The sequence below is a fragment of the Colossoma macropomum genome, unplaced genomic scaffold (genome assembly GCF_904425465.1).
Source record: "Colossoma macropomum unplaced genomic scaffold, Colossoma_macropomum, whole genome shotgun sequence".
Classification (NCBI taxonomy): Eukaryota; Metazoa; Chordata; class Actinopteri; order Characiformes; family Serrasalmidae; genus Colossoma; species Colossoma macropomum.
In genome coordinates, this window is record NW_023494784.1 from 379,294 (window position 1) to 404,399 (window position 25,106).

The 25,106-nt window shown below is 39.8% G+C and overlaps 2 pseudogenes; one reads left to right on the top strand and one right to left on the bottom strand.

Annotated features, from left to right (window-relative positions):
• Nucleotides 1-1,560: 1,560 nt before the first annotated feature.
• LOC118809185 lies at nucleotides 1,561-3,696 on the top strand (annotated as a pseudogene).
• A 6,577-nt stretch (nucleotides 3,697-10,273) lies between these two features.
• Nucleotides 10,274-25,008, bottom strand: LOC118809187 (annotated as a pseudogene).
• Nucleotides 25,009-25,106: the final 98 nt, after the last annotated feature.

Below are 25,106 nucleotides of genomic sequence, written 5' to 3' on the forward strand. Positions count from 1 at the left end.
GCACAATGTTGAAATACAAAATGAATCACCTAAATCCTGTGAGATGTGATTTTACTAATGCAGTTTTTCATTATTTAATTATTTAATTATTTATCTAATTTATTTCTTGTACTCTAACAGTTCTACACTATTTCTTAATTTAAGTATCCATATAATGCCACAATATTTGTGTAGTACATCTGTTGTTTTTTATTTCTATTTGCAGACTATATTTATGTAATCTTGGGAAAAGATATGAAAATCTATGATCAGTGGAACTATGAACTGAAGAATCCCAAGTCAGATATTACTGAATTTGAAGTGAATATTAAGCTGTCTGAGGGGAGATATCCACTTCATTCATTTCAGATATTTAAAGACATATTGCATTTGGTTCACAATATTTTCACATGGCTCTCTAAGATATTAGTAATATAGTAGGCTTACACAAGGTCATTTCCATTATGATTCAAACTTGCATGTTAACTTTATATTAAAGTAATTAAATTAAATTAAATATTTTTGTTAAATGTAAATGAAATGTACCTGTAACATACTCTGCTCTATTATATAATTAATCATATAATATAATATATAACTTTTATTGTTCTGATGCAAACATCTAAACAGTGATAGCAAAGATGCAGGTTTATAATGTTAATAGTCGATTGTAAAACCTCACCAAGGTTTATTTCACCATAACTTCTCATATGTCAAGGCAAAAGAAAATGATGCAAGGTCAATTTTGCACTGCATATGTGCATCTAATACAGTATGCATAAATGCACAGGTATTCAAAGGACAGGGCAAACAGTTCAAAGACGCTTGCCCTATGTTAGTTTTCATATCAGCTTTAAAACTGGAAACAACCTCCCTGAAAGAACTGGACCTCAGTGACAATGACCAGCAGGAGTGGAGCTGCTCTCTGCTGGATTAAAGAGACGTCACTGTAAACTGGAGACACTCAGGTCAGCTTTGCCTAAATTCATTGCAAATTGTAAACGCTACCCTGTAATGTTTAGCACTTTATCAAATTGACAATTTATATCAGAAAAATGTGAAATCTTAGTAAATTTATTCATTTAACACATTGTAATCTGTATGATTTTAATTGATAAAATTGTATAAGTTGAATCTTATATAGATGCATCTTGGCATCTGTTGCCTAAAACTTCACCATTTTGGCAATACGTTTTTGATTTCCTTCGTTCTTATGCTCAACTTCCTCTTTAGGGTCACAGATGCTTTTAGACTGGCACATGATTGGAGGATGATTACAGGAGGATTTTTTAGTAAGCCACCAAAATAACAAAAAGGAAACATTTCCAAAAGCAAAGAGAATAAACAAATGACATTATTTAAGGGCAGAATGAATAGGACTAGTTAGTTGCCATTCTTTTGAACAGCTCTTAGAAAGGAGCAGAGAATAATTTCCTTAATAAGTTTGAGGAAAAGACCCCGCCTAAACTCCTCCTTCCCAATTTCAGCTTCCTATAAATACCAGTCCTGCACTCCTCCTACTCGTGACGAAATTTCGCACCGACCCGGCTTCGTGCTGCTACCTGCTATCATCTCGTCGTCATGGACCTCAACATTGTCGCTTCCGATGATGACCTCTTTGGAGAAAGCCAGCATCTTTCCTCCCAGGGATCCGCGCATCCTGCACCCAGCCTTTTTCTGCCCCACCTTTGGCTATGTCTCTTCCTTCTTCTTTTCAGCTTCCTCCTTTATCATCCCAACCCCTCCCCTTATCATCCCAACCCCTCCCCTTATCATCCCATCCCTTCATCATCCCTCCCTGTTCCCTTATCATCCCAGCCCCTCCCCTTTTCTTCGTACCCATTTCCTCCGTCTTTCATGAAGTTCCCTGCTCGCCCTTCTGCCTCGTTTTCTCATCCCATTCCAGGTCTCCAGTCGCAGTCACTGCCAGCCCAGCCTCGGCTCCTCCTCACCGACTCCTCGTTTTCCCTCTACACCGCTCCTCCTGCTGTCCCACCCAGCGATGCCCGCCTCTTCAATCCACCGCTCGTCTCTTCTGCCCTGCGTGCGCGGATCCTCCAAGGTGCGGACGTCAGTATCCCCTCATTACTTCACCCCTCCGCTGCCTTGTGTGCTCCCCGTACCACTGACGCCGGCGACGTTTCTCTTACCCTTAAGTGTGCCGATCCTCGCACCTCTAAGCTCCTGAGTTCGCACTCACCTTTTCCATCTACCGTGATGTCCTCTGTTCAGCCTTCCCATCGCGGCGTCAGGAGCTGGATGACTATCTTTCTATCATCTTGGACCTCGCCATTTGATTTGCAGGGTCAGGTTTCTACGATTACCATCGTCTGTTCATCGTCCTATTGGCGTTGCCACTTGTAAATACTCCAGCAAGGGACGTCTCATCATCGATTTGTCTGCCCCTCATGGCTCTTCAGAACCATCCATCAACAGCCTTGTGCCTAGCTCTGATTTCTCTCTCCACTGTGCTACCGGGGATAATGCTTTATCGCTCATCAAGCAGGCCGGCCGTGGAGCTTGGCTCGCCAAGGCTGACATTGTCTCGGCTTTTAAGATCCTGCCTCTGCACCCTGATTTTTGGCATCTGTTTGGAGTTTGCTGGGATGGCAGATTTTATTTTGCAGTTCGACTCACCCACAGATGCAAGAGCAGCCCCAAGATTTTCGACACTCTGGCCGAAGCCTTGTGTTGGATCTTGCTGAATGTTTGCAGACTACCCTATGTGCTTCACCTCCTCGATGACTTCCTCGTGGTGGTCCCCCCTTCCTCCCCACCTGCGTATGGCCTCTGTACCCTCTCCTCTGCATTTCAGCGTCTCGGTATCCCCCTCTCTCCAGAGAAGACATTGAGTCCATCTACCTCTCTTGAGTTCCTTGTCATTCAGCTGGACTCAGTCTTGTTCCAGGCTTCCCTTCCACCCGATAAGCTGGATCGCATTGCTACTGCCCTGTCAGAATTTGTGCTGCAGCCCCGATGCTTGAAGCTCCAGCTCCTCTCTCTTCTTGGGCATCTCAATTACGCAATTCGAATAATACCTCAAGGATGCTCTTTTATCTCCCACCTCCTCAGCATTGCCTCCTCGGTTCCCTCACTCCAACACCGCCTCTCCTTGGATGATGCATGTATCTCAGAACTCCGCTTCTGGCTCTTCCTCCTCCAGCACTGGAATGGCATCTATTTCTTCTATGAAGATGCTATCCTTGTCCCTGAAGATCTGCAACTATTCACTGATGCAGCTCCCTCGATAGGCTTTGGCGGCGTCTATGGTGGCCGCTGGTTCGCTTCTCAATGGCCTCCGGAGTTTGCTTTGCTTTCATTTGAATCAGCCGATTCCTCTGCCTTGTGGGAACTCTACCCGGTAGTCATAGCCGCACTGCTCTGGGGACATGAATCGACAGGACGAGGGATTCTTATCCACTCCAACAACTCCGCTGTTGTTCATATAATAAACAAAGGATGATCTAAATCCCTAACACTCATGTCATTCTTACGTCACCTGACTTGGCACTCAATCAAACATCAATTTATTCTTCGAGCCATTCACATCCCAGGCCATTCGAATGCTATTGCTGACTCTCTCGTTTTCAATTTCAGAAATTCAAAGCCTTGGCATCTCAAGCAGAGCCTCATCTGACATCGACTCCTCCATTTTCAGACTCCATCCCCCAACTGACCAGCAGTTCTTTCAGCTCCTCCTCCAAGCTCAAGAAATAATCTTAAGCGCGCTTGCCCCTCATATCCTGTCAACCTTTTGGTTCCGATGGAAATCTTTCCAGTGCTTCCACGCACTCCACAGCATTCCATTCCCTTCAGACAATGTGTCAACGACAGCTGCTTACCTCACATTTGCCAGTTCATATTTAGCCATTCGCTCTTCCACCTTAAGAGTCTATTTAGCTGGGATCAATTTCTTTACGAAGCTTATCAACGGAACCCAACACACAATGGCTAACCACCCTCAGATTATACTTTTACTAAAAGGAATCCAAAGAACCAAACCTCGTCTTCCACCATGTCAGCTGCCCTTAACCTCTGACATCCTCCACCACTGCATTCAGATACTCCGCGCTGGTCTCTTCCCCAAAGAACTATCCACTACATTAGAAGCCCTGTTTCTCCTCGCTTTCTTCGGATTCCTGAGATGTTCAGAATATACAGCTCAAACAGAAGCTTTCAACGCTGCTCTACATCCCTGCCTATCAGACTTAACCAGGTTAAACTCAGATACCATGATCTACAATATCAAACACAGCAAAACAAACCAATTTGGTAAAAGCATTACTTTGTACTTAACTCTTATCTGAGCCCATATGAACCTCTGGCACAGCTACTCCAACTCAGGCTCTCTCAAAACGCCCAGCAATCAGACCCACTCTTCATTACAGAAACCGGCGCTGTGGTCTCCCGTCGCTGGTTCCACAAACTCTTATGCCTAGTTCTTTCATTATCAGGTTACCCTCTGGAGCAATTTTCTGCTCATTCCTTCAGAATCGGAGCAGCTTCTTCTGCTACTTGCCAAGGGCTCCCCAACCATATGGTCCAACTACTCGGACGATGGTCTTCGCCAGCTTACCACGGCTACATACGAACACAAATCCAGGACATCCGCCAAGCTCACGAACGGCTGGCCTCGATCTAATCTGGAATTTTTGGGGGTCGGCCTTCTCGTGATCCACAGAAACCATACTGAACTCCAGCCCAAAATTTCCTCAGAGTTCCCCTCCTCTCATTATCTCACTTACCAAGGCGTGGTCTGCATTTGCAAAATGGAGTTATGACATAACTGAAGTTTGAGGAAAAGACCACGCCTAAACTCCTCCTTCCCAGTTTCAGCCTTCTATAAATACCAGTCCTTCACTTCTCCTACTCGTGACGATATTTCGCACCCCTCCTCCTCCCCTTTTCCTCCACCTTGTCCATGCCTGCAATTGATCGTGATAGGGGGGTCGGCCTTCTCGTGATCCACAGAAGCCGTACTGAACTCCAGCCCAAAATTTCCTCAGAGTTCCCCTCCTCTCATTATCTCACTTACCAAGGCGTGGTCTGCATTCGCAAATAGTCATTATTCACTATCCTAAAAGAGCCTAAATGGCAGAGCAACAAAAACGATTGGCTAATATAGATACTAAAGGAAAATTAACCCACAGTGAGAGATGTGGGTTCATTTCCACAGAGAAAATGGTTGCTGATAACATGCAGCTATGAATTACAATGAAGCTGGGGCAATCAGAACACATGAAGCCCTCTGAGTGGAGGGAGAAGACTGAGGTGTGACATGGATGATTTGTATTGAGAATTATGCAAAGTGGAGAAATCAAATTGGGCTGCACTCCGGCCCTCAGTTCCCCACCCTGGTTTGATGTTTGACCAGTGCTACATGAATCAAGGTGCAAATAGACACTCTACTGTTTTTAGTTTTTATGTTAGAATCAAATGAATTTATGTCTGGTTTAATGTTAACATGTTTTTGTAGAGTTTGGTTCTTACAGTTTTCATGTCAAGATGATGACACAGTAATAGTGTCCTGCTTATGGTATTTTTGTTGTATAGCTTTTTGGTGTTGAAAATGTCTGATGTAAGGCGGTGTGGAACTGATCATAATTCCTAAACCATGACTCTGTTATGCCACACACTTCAGAAGCAATCTAGGTGGTAAAGCAAGGACAGTCCCATAAATGTGATGATAAATGACAAAGAAATGGAAAAAAGGCAGACATCTTTGAATTGGATTAACCGTTTCCTGCCAAGTTAAGTCAAGTCAAGTCAAATTTTATTTATATAGCACTTTATATAACAGATTGTGTCTCAGAACAACTTTACAGAAAAATCCAGGTCCAAGCCCCCATGAGCATCGTGATGACAGTGGCAAGGAAAAACTCCCTAAGAGCAAGAGGGAGAAACATTGATAGGAAAGACTCAAAAGGGAGAAAAACAGGCAAAGCAATGGTTATAATTAGATATTTGACTGCTAAAATGTTAAGTATTTTACCACTGCAGTCTTGCTTGTTTGATTATGATGCATAACAAATGAAACATATACACATAAGATACAGTCGTCAGTAGACATCATAAACCAACCTCTGGTGCTGCCCATGCTGAACCAATTATCCCTAATTCTGACACCACATCTATGGTATGTTAAGTTAAAGCCTACAATTTCTTCACCTTGCAACAAATTTTGGCAATATCCTTTGTCTAAAGAGCAATCTAGGTTATGTTACCTTTTATTACACTGTCCTTGATTACACTTCTTAGCATTTAACAATGTATGTTGTAGATTGATGTTTAACTTTTGTTTAAAGGCAAATGTAAAATTTCACTCACTGATTTTATGGTTAACATTACTAGATATACTGGGCTCACTAAGTGTTGTTGCTACTTGGCTATCCAGCAAGCTAAACATGAAGCTATAGGATGAACAAAGAACATGGATGCAGAGCTTGATCTTCAGTTCTTTTTCTCCTATTTCTTTATTGTAAAACTGCCCAAACACAAATAAATACTTTTCAGCTTATAAATGTCTCGATTAAGTGTAAATCCTTACAGAATATGAATTTAATTGACACGCTCCACAGTAAATGGGACCACGTTAAAGTTAGCCAACATTACAGAAACAAAGAAAAGCTATTTTAGCAGAAAGCTACATAGCTTATTACCTGTTCTCTTAGAATCTGAATCAATCTTTACTGGCCAGATATGCAAACACATAAAATGAATTTTGTTTTGGTTACAGGATCTCACAGTGCACTGTATCTGACAAACATTTTACAGCAGCAAATAACTAACTAATAAATAAATAAATAAATAAGAATGTGCATTCCTACCACACACTCAAACCATCACACACACACACACAGGAGCTGAAGTGAGCCAATACAGAGCGGGGCAGGTCCATCCAGAAGGGGGAGAGATTGTGACAAAATGGCCTCAGAGTCAAATAACAATGACAAAATAATAGCTGTTTAATTGTAATTTATTAGGAAAAATGCAATCAATCACAGCAAATAAGGATGTATGAACAGAAAGAACATACTGGGAAAAATCCCCCAATAAACTCACCTAAATCTAAATAGTTATTTTGTATTTGTTTTTTTCAGTTTTTAGTGATATAAAATGAAAGGAAAGATTTCTCTTTTTAAATAATCAATAAGCTATAAAAAGACCAGAGACATTCATAAGTCTGGACTGAGCTTAAAGCAGCCCCTCGTACTCTTAAAGTGTCTTTTAAAGACCACATTTTAGACCAAAGTTTCCATGGTTTATAAGACTTAAAAACTTGTAAACTCTGTGATGAGATTTTCTGATGATTTCTGTTAATGTTTAAAAAGAGACTCTTAAAACTTTAATAAACTCACTCTGCAGATACACTCATCTGTGTTATACAGGCACCATACTCACTCAGCATAATCAGTACTGTACAGAGAAAATAAGGAAGTAGCAATTACAAGAATGCTTATACAAAAATTGTGACAGACAAATGCCAGTTCATAATATATACAAAAATATATATAAATAGCAAAACACTGTATACAGTCTTCCCCAGGAGGTTCAGAAATGTGTTTCTATTTTGTAGCTGTTTACTGGTAAACATGCTTTATGAAGTTGTTTTTCATGTCTTTGCTGTGGAAACACTGATTATATTCCTGTAGTTGAAACTCAGTAGTGACCCACACCACACATGCCATGTTATTGCAGCCCTATAGGTGAGAAATGAAAGCTGTTCCTACTTGGCCAAGAAAACCAGCAAATAATACCCACTGTGTTACCATTATTGGCAAAAACCAATACCATTAATATGTTGATAGTTATTAACTTGTTTAGTATTTGATTTCCTGATGACAGAGCAAAACATTACAGGAGTGGCTTTTAACATGTGGACTCAACCTCACCCAGATGACAAAATCAAACCTTTAGCATCAGGTTAACATGTTATAACACACACACACACACACTAACAGAAACCAAAACCATAGAGTTGTGGGCAGCTCTGCCCCCAGGGCTACAGTATATTATCTAAGACTGTGAGTTTCTGCTGTTTACTGGAGTTTAAGAAGTGTTACAGCTGTGTAAAGCACTATTTAGTTACAGTAAAGCACTATTTAATTACAACTACTTGAGTATAATACTAAAATGCACTAGGACTATAATATACATATTAGATTGGCCAATATTATTGGTTAAGCTGAATGTTTAGCTCCTCCACCCATGTCACAAATGATCTCGGCCTCCATTCTCCACCCTGAACTGCTGGTGGATACTTAATTGGTGGAATGATATGTGCTATACAGACTGTCACATATGTAGTGTATATAATTTTACTTGTGACAATAGCAAAAAACAAAACAAAATAAAACAAAAAAACAGTAAAATAAACACACACAAAAAATGGAGAAGTAAATCTCTTCTCCAAAAGCACTAACCATTGATTCTTAAATTTATCTCCTAATTCTGAGACGTTTTGAGGACCTCGTCCAGTCAGGGCCTCGGGAAAAGAATTATGTTACTGCAGCTGCTAAAAATATTTTATAACAAAAGATCCAAACTTATTTGGACAAACTAATTTATTCATAGTCAGGAGGGATATGTGCTCATTTTAGAGGGTAGTTTGTATTATATTATACTTTTAACTAATATATTTTCAAAACCTCCAGGATTGGACTGTTAAAGTTACAACTGTATTTTTCATTACAGTGAACTGAATTACTTCCCTCACATTACATTAAAGTCATTTAATGTAATAATGTCCTGTGCTTTGAAGTTTTAAATACTTTTTCATTTTTTTAGCAGCATTCTATCTAAACAAATCTAAACAATCTGATTGATCACCACTCAGTTTTATGTTACATAAAACAAAAAAATGTAATTTTGCATGACATCACTGTTAATCTCTTAACTCTGCCTAAAATTTCAGCACACCCAATTTAAAATTTCCTGCTTCCTTGCATCATCTATATGCAGTGCCCTTCACAAATATTGGCACCCCTGGTAATCATGAGCAAAATGAGCTTTAAAAAACCTTCTTAGCTACTTATCATTTTTGATCCTTCAAACAAATTAGCAAAAATCTAACCTTTATTTATGTCAAAATGGTTGAAAAAAAATGATCTTGCAATAAAAAATATATATTTTTCTTAATCTATGTGTTAATCTATATTGTTGGCAACCCTAGAAATTAATAACAGTGAAATCTAACTGACATATATGTATTATCTGTTACAGTTGACCTGAGCTGTGACTTCCTGATTCACTGGGGAATAAATATCAGATGAAACAGAGGCTGAATTCCCTCAGTCGTTCATCACTGTGAGAAAAAGCAGAGCATGCAGGAAGGATGTATGACAAAAGGTTGAGCTACAAAAATCAGGAAACAGCTAAAAGAAAATGCCCAGTTTTACTATCAGGGCAATAATTAAGAAGCCTAAAGCAACTGAAGATGTTAAGAATCTGCTGGGAAGAGGATGAATATCTATATTGACCCCTCGCACAGTGAGGAGGAATGTTTTTAGTGGAAAATGAATCTCCAAGGATCTCAGATGAGAAATTGCAGATGTTAGGTCTTGGGGTCAGAATGTCTCCCAAACCACAATCAAACACCACCTATATAACCATAAGTTGTTTGAGGGGTTGCCAGGAAAAAAGCCTCTTTTGTCAAGGACCAACAAACTCAAGCTCCTACAGTTAGCCAGAACTTACTGGAACTTTCAGTGGGACCATGTTCTGTGGTTAAACGAGACCAAAATAGACGTTTTTGGTAACAAACACCAGAGATGAGTTTGGCATAGACACAAAGATAGCAAAACAGAAAAGCACCTCATCCCCACACTGAAGTATGGTGATGAATCTGTGATACTGTGGGCTGTTTTTCTTCCAAAGGCCCCAGACAATTATCTGGATACAAGGCATCACAGACTTCATCAAGTACAGCAGAAATAAAGTCAAAACCTGACTAGCTCAGCCAGAAAGCTTAAACTGGGACATAGCTTGGATCTTCCAGCAGGACAATCCAAAAAACACCCCAAAATTAACACAAAAATGGTTCACTGACTGCAGAATTAAGATTTTTCCTTGGCCACCTCAGATCCCTGACCTAAACCCCAGAGAAAACCTGTGGGATGAGCTGAAGACTCTCAGAATCTGAAAGGATCTGGAGAGGTTCAGTTTGGAGGAACAGTCAGATTCTTTGCCATGTGTTCTCCAGTCTCATAAAGCATTATAGAAGACTTACAGCTGTTATCTTTGCAAAGGGAGGCTGCACAAAGGATTAAATGAAGGGCTGCTAGTAATCGTGGCACATACAGATTTAAGAAAAATACTTATTTTGTGAAAAGATTTTTTTTCAATCACTGTTCTTCAAATAAGGCTAGACTTCTGTTAATATTTGGAATGAAAAATCAAAGGAATAAACAGTAAAGAATCTTTATCACAGCCTGTTTTGCTCATGTTTACCAGAGGTGTCAAAATTTGTGGAGGGCACTGTAATACAACACAACTGAATTTATTCAAATTGATTTTAAATGAATCTGCAAGCAAGTGTTTAAATGTCTCTCCAACACTCAGGGATGGTGTAGACAGTTTCATTGATGCAGTGACTGCTGTTGCTTGCTCTATTCATATGCTGTCAGGACAAGGTGTTAACTTCCCAAAGTCATGTATTTTAAAAACACAGTTTAACTGTTAATCCTGGACGGACAGTAAACCCAGGGTAGATGGGCTGAGTAAATGTGGTGTGGACTCTATGTAGGAGAGTCATTGACATTGTATGAGAGATACTGTAGAAGGACAGAGTTCCTGCACTGTAATCCACATACACTCCTAGTCTAGAGGGCCTGAACACTCTGGGGATCTCAGTGCTTTTATTATTGTGCCAGAATACGTATCTGGAGGGACAGCAGAACAAATCCCAGGACTGAGTACTACATCCAAATGCACTCTCAGTGCCATGCCCCTTTCTACTGATGCTCCTATACGACACTGAAACATCAACCTCTTCACCTCCACTCCACTCAAGCTCCCAGTAACAGCGTCCAATCACACTCTCTCTACATAGCACCTGAGGGAAATCAAATCTGTCTGGGTGGTCAGGATATGGGTGGACTGTTCCACTGTTGGTCACCACTGTGTTCCCCTCAGACAGATGGAAGTGTACATTCGCTGTGTTTGGATCCAGTGTGAGCTCACAGGAACCTGATGGAGATCAAACCACAGTTATTAGAAAATACACAATATCTATATCAATATATAGCAAATCTCAGAAATAAAGTACTGCACAAAAGTCAGAGACCATCTTTATTTATTTAATTTCCAGTCAAAACAGCCATGTTGTTATCCATGTTCAGGAGATATTCGAGAGGAGATTAGATATTAGATAATCCACTTGCACATGGAGTGAGAAAGTCAAAGTGAAAATAAGTGAAAAACAGGAGTTTCCAGAACTGGAGTTTAAAAAAAATTAAAAGCTACAGAAAAATGGGATTCCTAACAACCACCTGCAAGACCTGGTAGACAAAACTATACGCAGCAATAAAACATTTCTAACGAAAAATGTTAATGCACTCTATGGTACCAGAAATATCTTTTACTTTGGTCAAAATATTACCCTTGCTGAGGTAATCAAGAGTCAAACTAATCAAGAGCTTCAAACTACAAGAAGCAGAGCAGTAGGTGTTACTGTCCTGAGAGCAGTGGGCTAACAGTGACAAAATTTATTTTGACGTTTCTTTTTGAATTCAGAATGGGCCTTCAACATACGGTGGTAGTTTAATTGGAGACTGTGTGAATGATAGAGGTGAGAGAACTTGGGCTGGAGGACTGAGCAGCTTCTGCCTGGAGCTATAGGGTGTGACCCCCAAATAACCCCAAGTTAAATTCAGAACTGTCCAGGTGGACTGTATTCATGTGTGTGAGGAGTATGCTGAGGAACCCTCACATGATGCAAAAGACAGTGGTCCAGAAGTCTCTGTCCCGCAAGAGCTGATTATGAGTTATAAGAACCATAAAGATTTAGATAGAAAACTTGGGTATGATCCTATGCCAGTGGGATATGGAGGAGCTAGATTCAGAACGAGGGAAAGGTCATATGGTAGAACATTTAGGTGTCTGAGTTAGATGTGGTTCACTAGGATTTATATGGTTTAGTGGAGGAGTTCAGCTTGAGCAGGTAAGAAGGTCTATTAAAGTTGGCCCCTCTTGGAGCTTGGGGGCAAAATCAGTGTGTTGCCATTAAGGGTTGCAAGATGAGAGAGGAAAGATGATGAGTACAGCAAATGTTAAGTTCATTTGGTTCAATACTTTGACAATGATGTTGTTGTCAGGTCTAAACCCCTGATGAGAAAGCCGAGGGCGACAGTGACCAGAAAAACTCCAGCAGATTAGTAGAGCAGCAACTTCCCAGGCAGAATATCTGATGTCACTCCAGTCTGACAGGGGAGGTGTTTTAGGCATGGTCCTCCATTAAAATTCCAAGTTATTCCATAAATCAATAAGCAGGTAAGTAGTCAACCATCTTTTCACAGGAAAAAAACATTACTCATCCATGAAATGCAGACTATAGCATTCAATGTCAACTTATCTGCAACTGTCTCAGACTTAGTTGTGTTATTTTTAAGCAGTGTTGAGATGCTGGTGGTTAACTCTACAGGTCTTGTGCATAGTCCTCTGGAGTGAAATCCAGACTACATATACTCATAGCTGAGCATCTGTCTTGGTGCATCATCAGGATATTTCAGGTTTGGAAAATCTGCAGCGGCTGTGATGTTCAACATGATTTGGTAAATAATAGCAGCTAGTTTCCCTATCTCACTTTCCCTATCATATTTTTTGTTCTCTTACATAAATAAAAATGAAAATAAGGCTAATAGAGGCCTCAGTTGGAATACATGTTTTGCTGTGGTAGAGCAATTTAAACTATTCCTGTATGACTTGTTTCTAATGAACTGATTTGTTTCAGAATGTGTCCATAAGAGCTTTAGCTTGTTTCCTTGCTGTCCAATGTACCATAAGATGTGGGAGTCAAGGTCTGTGTGTAAGTGGAGCAGTCTTACAGAAACTCAGTAGAGAAGCAATAGACTTGACTACCAATTTTTGATCAGCAAATTCTGATCTTTATTTGTAGACACAAATCACTGCATTTGAAGATCTTTTCAAGCTCCTTCATCCTTGTTCTGCTGAGTGCTGAACTGTGTCCTCTGTTATTAATAATTCATCTGAGTAGGCAAAAGCTGTCCACCATCTTCCCACCTTCTCCATCAATGGGAAAAGTTTGCACTTTTTCCTGTTGTCATGACCCCAGTCTTTTTCATACTGAGCTGAAGTTCCATCTTTTCACTCTGTTCTTTACTCTTCTTTAATCTTCTGCAGAAGAACCTTCCTTGCCTTGTTGATCAGTGTAGAGATTCCTCATTAGACTTATGAGATATTCTGGTATTGCCATTTTCGTGAGTACATTGTCATTTTATGTGTTCCTTAACCTGAATCCTGCTTGCATGTTTGGCAGTTCTCTTTCGATGTAAGGCCCTATCTGCCTTGAATAATAATTTTATATAATGTTAATTGCATGGGATGTTAGGTAAATTGTGAGACAGTTTCCAATCTGCTGGCCACTGAGCTGTTTTCCAGATTTGATGTTGTCCAATTTGGTGAATAACCGAATGTCACAACACTTGTTTTTCCACATCTGTTTGCCTTTTCAATATGTTTACAGATAGAGTTGTATTATTGGTAGTAGTAGTAGTGTGTGATCTGTTCCACAATCAGCTCCAGGCCATGTCTTTGCAATTAAAATGGAGCTCTTCCATTTCTTTCTGCAAAGAATTTGGTCTACTTTGTTTCAGTGAAGTCTTGTAGGTGAAAATAAATAATGACTATGAGCTCAAAGTGCTCAAAAGCTTTTAGCTTCAATTTAAGGGTATTTACATTCAAAGCAAGTGAACAGTGCAGGTATTACAGTCGTATTCATAATTAGATTCCCCATTTTAAAGGGCCTTAAAAGTAATCAGACAATTCGCTGCCCACTTGGTCCAAATGTGTGTTACTCCCTCATTATTATCAATTTTTGCTTACAAGTAAACAGATAAAAGGTCTAGGTCCAAAGCATATGAAAAATGACTCAAAGCATACTGCGAAAGCAAACTAACACATTTTTAAAGCAAAGAAATGGAATGTTCTGCAGTGGCCAAGTCCATCACCTGAACTTAATCCAACTGAGCATGCATTTTACTTCCTGAAAGCAGAAACTGAAAGTTAAACGGCCCAAGAACAAGCAGGAATTGAAGACAGCTGCAGTGGAAGTCTGGCACAGAATCATCAAGAAAGAAACAGAGCCAGATCCAGACCACAGACAGTCATGGACTACAATGGATTTGTAACCAATTATTATAAATTAGTATTTATTTATGATTGTTATTTTGTCCACTTACTTTTGAGCCTGTAAAAAGGGGGTATATATGGATATTCAGTTGAATAATATACAATTTCACATGATTTGGATATACAGTTGCAATCAAAATTAGTCAACCCCCATTGCAAATTAAGTTTATTAGCAAAATCTTCAAAGTTTCAACTGTTTGAAATAAACCAATCAAAAAAGAACAATTTAAATAGCTCAACACAACTAATATAACACGTAGTTTCTCCAAATTCAACACAAAATGCCACTTTTAATGACTACTGCAGTTTGAAAATTATTCAACCCCTTCATGACAAGTGTCTTTAGTACCTAGTAGAGCACCCTTTTGCTGATATAACCTGCTGCAGATGTGATACATAGCAAGGCACCAGCGTCTGGAAGTGTTCCTGAGGAATCTTAGCCCATTCCTTATGGGCCTCTAGTTCACTAATATTCTTGGGTTTGCGTGCTACAACTGCCTTCTTCAAATCCCACTAAAAATTTGCTATGGGTTTCAATCAGCCGACTGTGATGGCCACTCCGGAATCTTCCAGAACTTCTTATGAAACCGAGCCATGGTGGAGATTGAGGTATGCTTGGGATCATTGTCCTGTTGGAAGATGCAAAGACGCCCAAGATTCAGCTTCTTCACAGAAGGCATGACGTTTTGTCCTAGAATTTCCTGATGGCTTTTTGGTTTATTGCAAACAGTTGAAAGTTTGTTAACTTTGGGGTGAATAATTTTGATTGCAACTGTAAATAACATTAAATTAAACTTGCAAGTCTGCACTTTGAGCTCATATTCAACACCAATATGCAGTGATAGATAAATTAACAACAACTTTGTTAGTGTCCAGGTATTTATGGACCTGACTGTAGGTCAGAACAGTGTTGCATTATCCCTTTGAGTCTTTCATCTTTGACAGAGTGGAGAAAATCAAGCTCCATTCTTGCCTCAGACCGGAAAAACATCCACAGGTGTTTCTGTTTATCTGTGAGAAGACAACTCAGTGCTATGGGTCTGAAAGGATGTGTAGCTGTCAGTTTTACATGATTTGAGAATATCAGCAGCATTTTACACATATATTATACAATAAGTAAATGCCATTCATTCAATTTAGTGTGTTGTGTTTATAACACAGAACACAGCTTTTACCAAATATTTCAAAAGTGGAATTGTACAAATATAGGCTAGTTAGATTAGATAAAAATCTAATCTATCCAGTATCAGTACTGTATACTTATCCGATACCTAAGGATCTGGTATCAGTATCAATATTAGACGGGACATTGTGGTATCAACTGTTAAATCTAGTTTTCTGCTCTTTTCCTGATGCTGAAAAATGTATAATTTGTACTTAAAGGCTGTTTTGACTCATAAATAAATGAAGGGTGATCTCTGACTTTTGCACAATATTGTATATTTCTGGATTTATGAAGACCCTAAAATCTTTGGCTTGATGCTGTTTTGTTTGTTGCACTACAATTTGTGATTTTAATGAAATGCTTGTGGATGTGTAGAGGGTGTTCATGTGAGCAAATGCTTGTGTGTGTCTTACATTCCAGAAACTCTGCTCTAGTTTTCGGGTCAAAAGGGAGGAGAATCTGGATCTTTTTCACTGTAAACAAAAACAGTCTGTGATGCATTTCTTTAATTTATGAACAATTTCACTGTTATTATTAAACCTATCATTAATAATAACACTACCCACACTCATCTACTGCACAGAGCAGGACTCTACACTATGTTAGGGGTTGCATAGATCAGTTTACAAGTGAATCCACTAGTGGGCACTGTGGGCAGCTGTTGGCAGCACCTGAGTTTAGTAATGAAATGCTGTAGTGGAAAAACAGTAGTAAAAACAGTCATAAGGAGACACCAGAATTCATTTTTACTAAAACCAAAAAAAAGTTCTTTGTCAGTGAGGAAATACAACACCGGTTAATTCTACCATAAACTAGACCAGGTTATTTCCAGAATTTGAGTGACATGTAAAACAAACAAAACAGAGATTGATTGTTTGCTACTGTAGTTTAGCTTGTTAACAGTAGTTTGGTTTCCATCCGACTCATGAAACTGATGCAACGCTTCTATGTTATGAATATGAGAAAACTGCAGAATCTCCAGTAAAGAAGGTTGAGAACATCTGTAATCTCTCACCTCCACCAGAGATCTTTCTAACCTCCTCTTCACAGAGCTGCTCCACTTTCTCTCTCAGCTGAGACACAGAGTTTAACACCTCCTTAAAAGAGTTATTAGGACTGAATATGATGGAGGCCAATCCTGCAAATTTAGGAGGAACTGGGAGAGACTGGAAATTCTACAGAGAAACAAAAACAACAACATAGTGTTAAATAAAAGCCATATAAGTCAGCAGTATGTATCAAATGGCACTAAGACTCAAATTCCCCCTTCTATCTTAGAGCTCTAGCACATGCTTCCTCCAAGTCATGTGAAGCTACACTGCACCTTTTTATGCTGACACTAAGACGACAGCACTGGGCAGTTCAATATGCTAATTTTGTTATGTCAGTTGACAAAAGCCTGGCTAGCATAGCGCTGAGAGACCCTACCCTGCCCTACCCAACCAAAGAGAGCAAGGCTAATTGTGATCTCTAATTGTGAACTCCCAGCCATAAACTTTACCAAGGATCAAACTCACATTCTCCCAATGACGGTAATACAGAGCCTCACAAGGAGATCAGGGACGAAGTGCAAGTTTATTACTACTAAAAGCAAAGTAATCAAACGAAGTTCAAAAGAACCTGAGCCACCAATCATGGCACAATAGCAAAAACCACAAAATACACAAACCCAAAAACCGCAGTCAAAACAGGCAAAGAACTCCAAACATGGCAGACCACAAGAATAACCAAGCAAGGCTCAGAATTTCAAGGATAACCAAACAAGTCTTCGCAAGGAGTGCAAAAACTATATACTATAGTATTTTATATATACTACAAAAAGGCCATAAATTGCAAAGTGGTGATCAACACTTGTTAGAATTGTGGTGACAGCGACCTCTGGTGGCATGGAGGCAGTAGATGTGATCATTACTTATTTAATCTCATGCCTTTAAGCTGAAAACCAGTGTGAATCTGTCAGTGTCAACAAGTGTGTAAATAATTCTCTTTTTTTCAAAGTGTTTATTCCATTAAATTAATACACAGTGTAAAATAAGCTAGGCGTTTATCAATGTTTTCACTGTGATGCACTGAGTTACAGCTGCTTTTTGAACCATGACACTGCCTATGTTCTAGAACCTGCTCTGTTCACACCCTCTCTGTTCTAGAACCTTCTCTGTTCACACTCTGTTTTAGAATCTTCTCTGTTCACACCCTCTCTGTTCTAGAACCTTCTCTGTTCACACTCTGTTCTAGAACCTTCTCTGTTCACACCCTCTGTTCTAGAATCCTCTGTTCACACTCTCTCTGTTCTAGAACCTTCTCTGTTCACACTCTGTTCTAGAACCTTCTCTGTTCACACCCTCTGTTCTAGAATCCTCTCTGTTCACACTCTCTCTGTTTTAGAACCTTCTCTGTTCACACCCTCTGTTCTAGAATCCTCTCTGTTCACACTCTCTCTGTTCTAGAACCTTCTCTGTTCACACCCTCTGTTCTAGAACCTTCTTTGTTCACACTCTCTGTTCTAGAACAGTCTCTGTTTCACACTCTCTCTGTTTTAGACAGGATACAATTGAAGTTCCTTAGTTCAGTGACTGCATGTCTTAAAGGCACACAGGTGTACAGAGATTACATTTGTTTTCTACTAGCATTTAACTTGATGAAGAGCAGTGTGTTTATCATATCACTCATTAAGCTGTTGAATGGAGGTGAGGAATGTCGTGAGAGACTCTGTGGGCAAAGCATCCACAGTACAGACTTACAGTAACTAACAGACACACAACAATGAAATTATTCTGCAAAGCAAATGTCCCACAAATGTAGCATCTCTATGTAGCTCTGGAATTTCTCCACACTCCCTCTGTTCTGAAATTTTTCATCACCACCCTGTTGCAGCTCTAGATCCTTTTGTCTCTTGTTTATCCCAGTTTGAGAACTTTCTTCACCCTGTGTTTGTTCTAAAATCTTCTGTCCTCGTACTCTCTCTGTTCTAGAACCTTCCTTCTCCACTCTGTCTCTGTTTTCCATGTTCACTTTGTCTCTCTTTTACAATTTTTTCTTCATGGTGTCTCCTTTTTAGAACAAACCATCTCCACCCTGTTTCTGTTCTAGAACCTTCCAAATCTTAGTGTGGAGGTTCTGGTGTTGCTGTTACCTGGAGGAAATGGATGTGGTCCTCAGTGAGTGAAAGCTGCTCCAGCCCAGTGTTTCTCCTCAGCTCAGAGATCTCCTGCTCACATCTATCTGTTTATCTATCTATCTATCTATCTATCTATCTATCTAAGATCTTTTCAGTTTAGTTCAGACAGCTCCATAAGAAAACATTTAGACTTTTCCTTACAGGACATTAAAAGTACATTTTTTTGTGACCAGCATGGGTCAATTTTCTTTTGGTCGCCTCCTCTGCTCCAAACTCACCTTGTGAGACTCCACAGCCTTCCTCAGCTCCTCAACCTCCTTCTCTCGCTCCTGGATTCTCTGCCTGCATTTCTGCTAGGTCTCCACCAACCTAATCTAAAACAAGTTGCAAATTGTGAATGTCATGCTAAATTTAAAATACTACCTTTTATAGATCCCTTTACTCACAAATTTAGATTTCTTAAAAACTCTCATTTTCTCTGACCACAGTTGCAGACAATTGTGGTCTGTTTCACCACCCTCACTTCCACCACTTCCCAGGTTCCAAATGTTTTCAGTAGGTGACAGGTCTAAAGTTTAAAGGTTTTAACAGGTTTAAACTTCTAAAGGGGGTCATGACTGAAAAAAATCTGAGAAACGGTGCTGTATTGTGTCCTTTATGGTCATCCATGTTACACAGTGTGGGGAATTGTTTATTTCCTAGTTTTCTGTTCTTATTTCCTTATTTTAGTAGTGATTCATTGTTAAGCAGTATTAATGCTGAAAGGTCAACTACTATGTCAACTATGTTCTGTTCTCATGGTTTGAATAATTACAGCAAATTGCCTTTATGACACCCCTCAGGGAGGATTTGGCAAGAACACTCAAATCAACATCGTTACGAACTTCTGTGGTGAGATCAAAGATTTACATTAACAGCATACTGCCGATCCCAGCAGCCATTAATACACCCCAGACAGAAGCTGTGTCCACAGGGAGTGGTCACTGGATTATTCAGGACGTCCAGACAGACTGGACAGCTGAACTGATCCACTGAAACACTGGCCATTTCACTGCAGATACACAATCACCACAACAGAAATACCAGCACAGTCAGAGATCCGTACAGCAGCAGCTCCACTGTGGAATGGAGTGAAGTTTCTGTTTCTCTGAAATAAAGAACAGAGACAGTTTCCTGGTTCTGAGTGTGAGAACTGACAGTTAAACAGGTGTGTCTGATGGAGATAAATCACCTACATTTAATACTGAACGCAGCTTGGTACCCTCATGTCCACAACATAAGACTGGTCATGTCCTAGTTTTGCTGAATTTTTTTCAAATGTCACGTGAGAAACAAGTGTAAATTGGTCAAAAAGTAAGACAGAAATTTTAAAGAGAAATTGATCCACATCAGCCAAGGAAATGTGTCGTATATAAAACGTCTAGTCTGAATGGTTTATCTGCCTTTTATAGTCCCAGGGCAAGTTGGAGCAAAGCCAGTGTTTGACTCATTTCACCAATCAGATCTTTTTTTAACTCTGGAGTGAGCAGTAATATGACCATGTAAACCAAGAACAATATACAAAACTACTCCTAGTAATACAGTTTATGCTGCAAAAAATAATGCTTCTGAGATTTTGATTTACAGCTCTGGGAGGTTTCTTAGAGGTTATTAACAATACCCTTCATAAGTATCTTATAATCCTGATAACCTTGGAGTGCTTTGTAACCCTCACCCCTACTTAAGAAAAAAAACTGCATCGGAACAACTTCCTGCTTCAGAAAACTGCTCTCACTTCATACATTGCAATACATCACAGCAAACCAAGTACCAATCAGGCTCCTCCCCAGACCCCCCTCTGACATCACACTGAACATGAACTTACTGAGGAGTGAAGGCATGGAGAGAGAGAGGCAGGTTCATAGAGTGCTATCATTGTAATTTGCTCACTCACTGGTTCTAACATTAGAACCACTAGAAGCCTTCACATTATAACATCACTTTACTACAGTACAGTAAAGCTAACTTCTGCTAGCATTCTATTGGACACACATTGGTAAGTTAGCACCAGGCTAATAGTGGTGTACATTGACTTTCCCACCTTGGGTAAAACACCACTGATGGCGCCACCAGTTTAAAATCTGGCATCTGAAGAAAAATATAATATGCTTCACTTTACTTAGAGTGGACAAATGCAACTTACAAGCTCTTATAATGTGTTATCCACTGTCACGCTTCCCAGCTCTCAAACGGACTCTCACTTTCTTATGGACTACAATTCACAAGATGCATCAGCCAGTCACATGACTCAGCCATTCAATCATAATTCAGTCAGCAGATCCCAGCCACCTAAATTCAAAGTGTTTTCACCTGTTTGCCCCTGTACATACACCTGTCTGTTTATCTCTTCATTGCAAACTATTACCAGTGTGTACCAAGCCTTGGTATTGGTTGGTTTGCTTTTTGGTTTAGACCCTCGCTTGTTTACACTTTACTCTTTTTGCCTAATCCTATGTACTGTGTTTTGCTCTTCTGGTTCTCACCTGGTCTGGTGTTAATTCTACTCTTTTGGACCATTCTCTTTTTAATAAACCTTATGGTTTATTTTACATCTGCGAGTGTCTGGTTTGTTCACCCAGTGTTACATGAACACTACTTATAATGCATTATAAGAACAATTCATAATGCATCATAAGCATGGCTAAAAGGTGTAATGCATTTTTATAGACATGACATTCATAGAAAGTAACAAAGCAAAGCAAAGTTTATTTATATAGTGCTTTTTACAACAGGTGTTGTCAGAAAGCAGCTTTACAGTGTTACCACATACTGATCAACGCCAAGTTCTGAATACAGAAATTACTCAAAACACTTGTATAATAGATGTGACAGAACAGATCTGCCAGACTTACCCTTGTTTCCTCTAATTTTTTTTTTAGCTGTTGTGTTATATACACACCCACATTCTGTCTCTGTTCTAGCACTACCTCTACAGCCTCCTTATCTCAGTTACATGCTAGCTTGCTGATCTATCTCATAATCACATTAGTCTCTTTTCACCACTGGGTTTGCTAGTCAGAGGCACACACTTCTGATACATTTACTCATGTTAATGTTCATACTTACCTGGGGTGTGAGCATTTCAGCTCTAGCAGGGAAAGAATCTGAATGATTTATCTGCCTTTTTACTACTACTACTACTACTACTACTAATAATAATAATAATAATAATTTGACATATAATAAATCTATATAGTGCCTTTATGAAACCCAAGGCCGCTTTACAGAAGCAGGAGAAAAGTCTAAATTTTGGGACAGCTAGACAGCCAGTGTCGGACGACTTGAGCATTCAGGCAGGGCAGTATGGGTGCAGGAGATCTGCTAAATAAGCTAGCGCTAGACCAGTTTTGTAAGCAGGAGGACTTTAAACTGGATACGAAGCAGGGCAGGTAACCAGTGTAACTGACATAGAATTGTCATAGAACTGGTGGCGCAGTTGCCTCACAGCAAGAAGGGCTTGGATCCTATTCCCCGCCAGGCGACCAGGGTTCTTTCTGTGTGTTTGCATGTTCTCAGGAGGGCAGGAGGAGATCATTAAGAACCTGAAAAAGTGTTGTCTCAGGGCTATGCGCTGTATATAAAGTATTTTGGGCTTATATCCAGTACTATTAATGACAGAAAGAATATACAAAGAACAAGAAGCAGTTAAAGCAGCTCTATGTCTCTGGTTTTCATAGCACAGAGTTCAGGGGTAAACCAAGAGGAGGAATGACCAGAAGGAACCAGTCTAGTCTTCAGAGGGCCCAGCTAGGCAAGTACATCAGAAATGGTGCCATTAAACAGGGATACAATATCATCAGGACAAGAGAGTTGAGAAATAGAGGAGAGAAGACTAAGGAAGAGCAGAAAAAGTGTGAGAATCAACAGCCTTGATATTACGATTACGACTGGCCCTCTGAGCTGGAACTGCTATCTCCTTTCCAGTTTGTCTTGTCGGGCAGCGATAAATCTGACACAGTCAGATTTCAATAGCTACAGAAAAATTTGTAGTTAACTCCTTTGTAGCTACTTTCCCAAAATTTGTAGCTGCTACAATTTAGCTACTTTTCTAGAAAATGTAGTGGCTTCTTTTTAGCTGCTTTCAAAGCATGATTGTCAGAATGTTTGTGAATCTCCACCTGACACACCAAACAAGCCCACCTGACTGTGTGAACAAGACACTGCATTTAGTCATGAGCCAGAAAAAACATACAATTGAAAAGCTGCAAATCTACATAAAGATCACCAAAAAGTAAATTTAAGTGTAACCAACAACCAAACCTACACAACCAAAGGCGTGATATCTAACAAAAAGTTAGACTAAGTAAAGGCAGAGTCAATCATTCCAGGTTTTTCCTACAAAAAAAAAAAAAATCAACAAAAATAACCGTCTCGAAACCAAACAATTTTGTGCAAAGCATTGTCAACTGTTGAAATGCTCCAATTTAAACATTTCAGTAAGATATTTACAGACATTCAGAGTCCTTTAAACTTCAGCAACACTTCAGCATCAAAATTCTCATCAGTGACCCTGACTCTGTTTGGGGTGAGAATCAGGCCTGAATAATCTCTCCATTGTTGCTGTTGCGGCTCCACAGCAGATCTAGATTTAAATAAAATAATAATGATATAATTCTCCTTTGCTGTAAAATCATTATAACACACAGTTCTACCACAGTTTTCACAATAAATGGTCTTAAATGCTGGAGTTAATGTAGAACTGCTGATTCACCCTTTAACGCTGAAGACTGATGTGCAGACTGCTGGACACACAGCAATGCTGATAATCTTGCCTAGCTCGTAACTAACAAAACAGCAAAGAGAAAGATGCAAGACGAACATCGATCATTTGGAGACAAACGGATTTATCTGCATTTAAAAGCACTCCAGCTGGTTTCCTGATATGTTTAATTTGCAACGAGAAATGGTCAAATATAAGTCGCGAAGTTTAAGTGTTCTCTTTCGCCAGCTTTTCATTCAAATTGCCCCATTCCACCTTAAATGTTGCAGCAGTTCATTCTGGCACCTCAGGCACTATTTAAGGTGGAATGGGATAATTCAGACAAGAAGCTGGTAAATGAGAAACTGGCTAAAGCCTTGTAAGAAGTCAAACTTTGAGAGACATTTTACAAGAAACTCTTTTGTGGAAAAGTTTCCTGACTGAAATGCGAGCAAGAAAAGCGGTTACAGCTGACCTGAAGGTTAAGAAGAGCAAAGTAAGTCTGTGTTTTTGTTTATACTTTTAGTCTATACTAGTAAATCAGCACATACTGAGACATACTTACAGCCAAGATAGTAAAACGGACACAAAATGTTGTGGCTCTCAAGGTGTTTTCATTTTTATTGAAAGGACAAAATGGCTCTTCTTAACATTTGTGACCCCTGAGCTAAGCCTGCTGGTATTGGATCATTTGTTTTGTAGCACTTTGGATTAAAGGAAAATGCATCACAAACGGATGTTATTATTATTGTTATTATTATTATTATAAGCTTGAAATATATATGGATTTATGCATCAATCCACAGTTCAGCAATTGGGCACTCACTAAAATGTAGGGTAAATGTCATTTGTTACCTGTTTCTCAGCTCGTTCAGCTGCAGCTGATACTGTATCGTGTCCTCTGTGGTCATCCATGGTACACAGAATGCAGATACACTGCTGGTCAGTACGACAGTAAACCTGCAGACGTTGCTCATGCTGAGAGCAGATCTGCTCCTGGAGGCGTCTGGAGGCTTTGACCAGCTTGTGCTTCTTAAAGGCAGGAGATTGATAGTGAGGCTGGAGGTGAGTTTCACAGTACGAGGCAAGACACACCAGGCAGGACTTGACAGCTCTGAGTTTTCTCCCAATGCAGGCGTCACAATCCACCAACTCAGCAGGTGCTGAGATCTTCAGCTTCTCCATCATTTCAGCAAGCATCACAATTTTGAATAAAACAGGTCTTGGAGTGAAGGAGCGTCTGCACTGAGGGCAGCTGTACTCCCCCTTCAGACCCTCCTGATCCCAGCAGCCATTAATACACACCTGACAGAAGCTGTGTCCACAGGGAGTGGTCACTGGATTATTCAGGACGTCCAGACAGACTGGACAGCTGAACTGATCCACTGAAACACTGGCCATTTTACTGCAGATACACAATCACCACAACAGAAACACCAGCACAGTCAGAGATCCGTACAGCAGCAGCTCCACTGTGGAATGGAGTGAAGTTTCTGTTTCTCTGAACTGAAAAACAGAGACAGTTTCCTGGTTCTGAGTGTGAGAACTGACAGTTAAACAGGCATGTTTGATAGAGAAATCACCTGATCTCAATCCTGAACAAAGCTTGGCACCCTTAGGCCCACAACACAAGACTGGGCACATCCTAGTGTTGCTGGAATTTTATCAAATCTATATAATTTATCATGTGAGAGACAAGTGTAAATTGGTGAAAAAGCAAAAAGTAAGACAGAGATTTT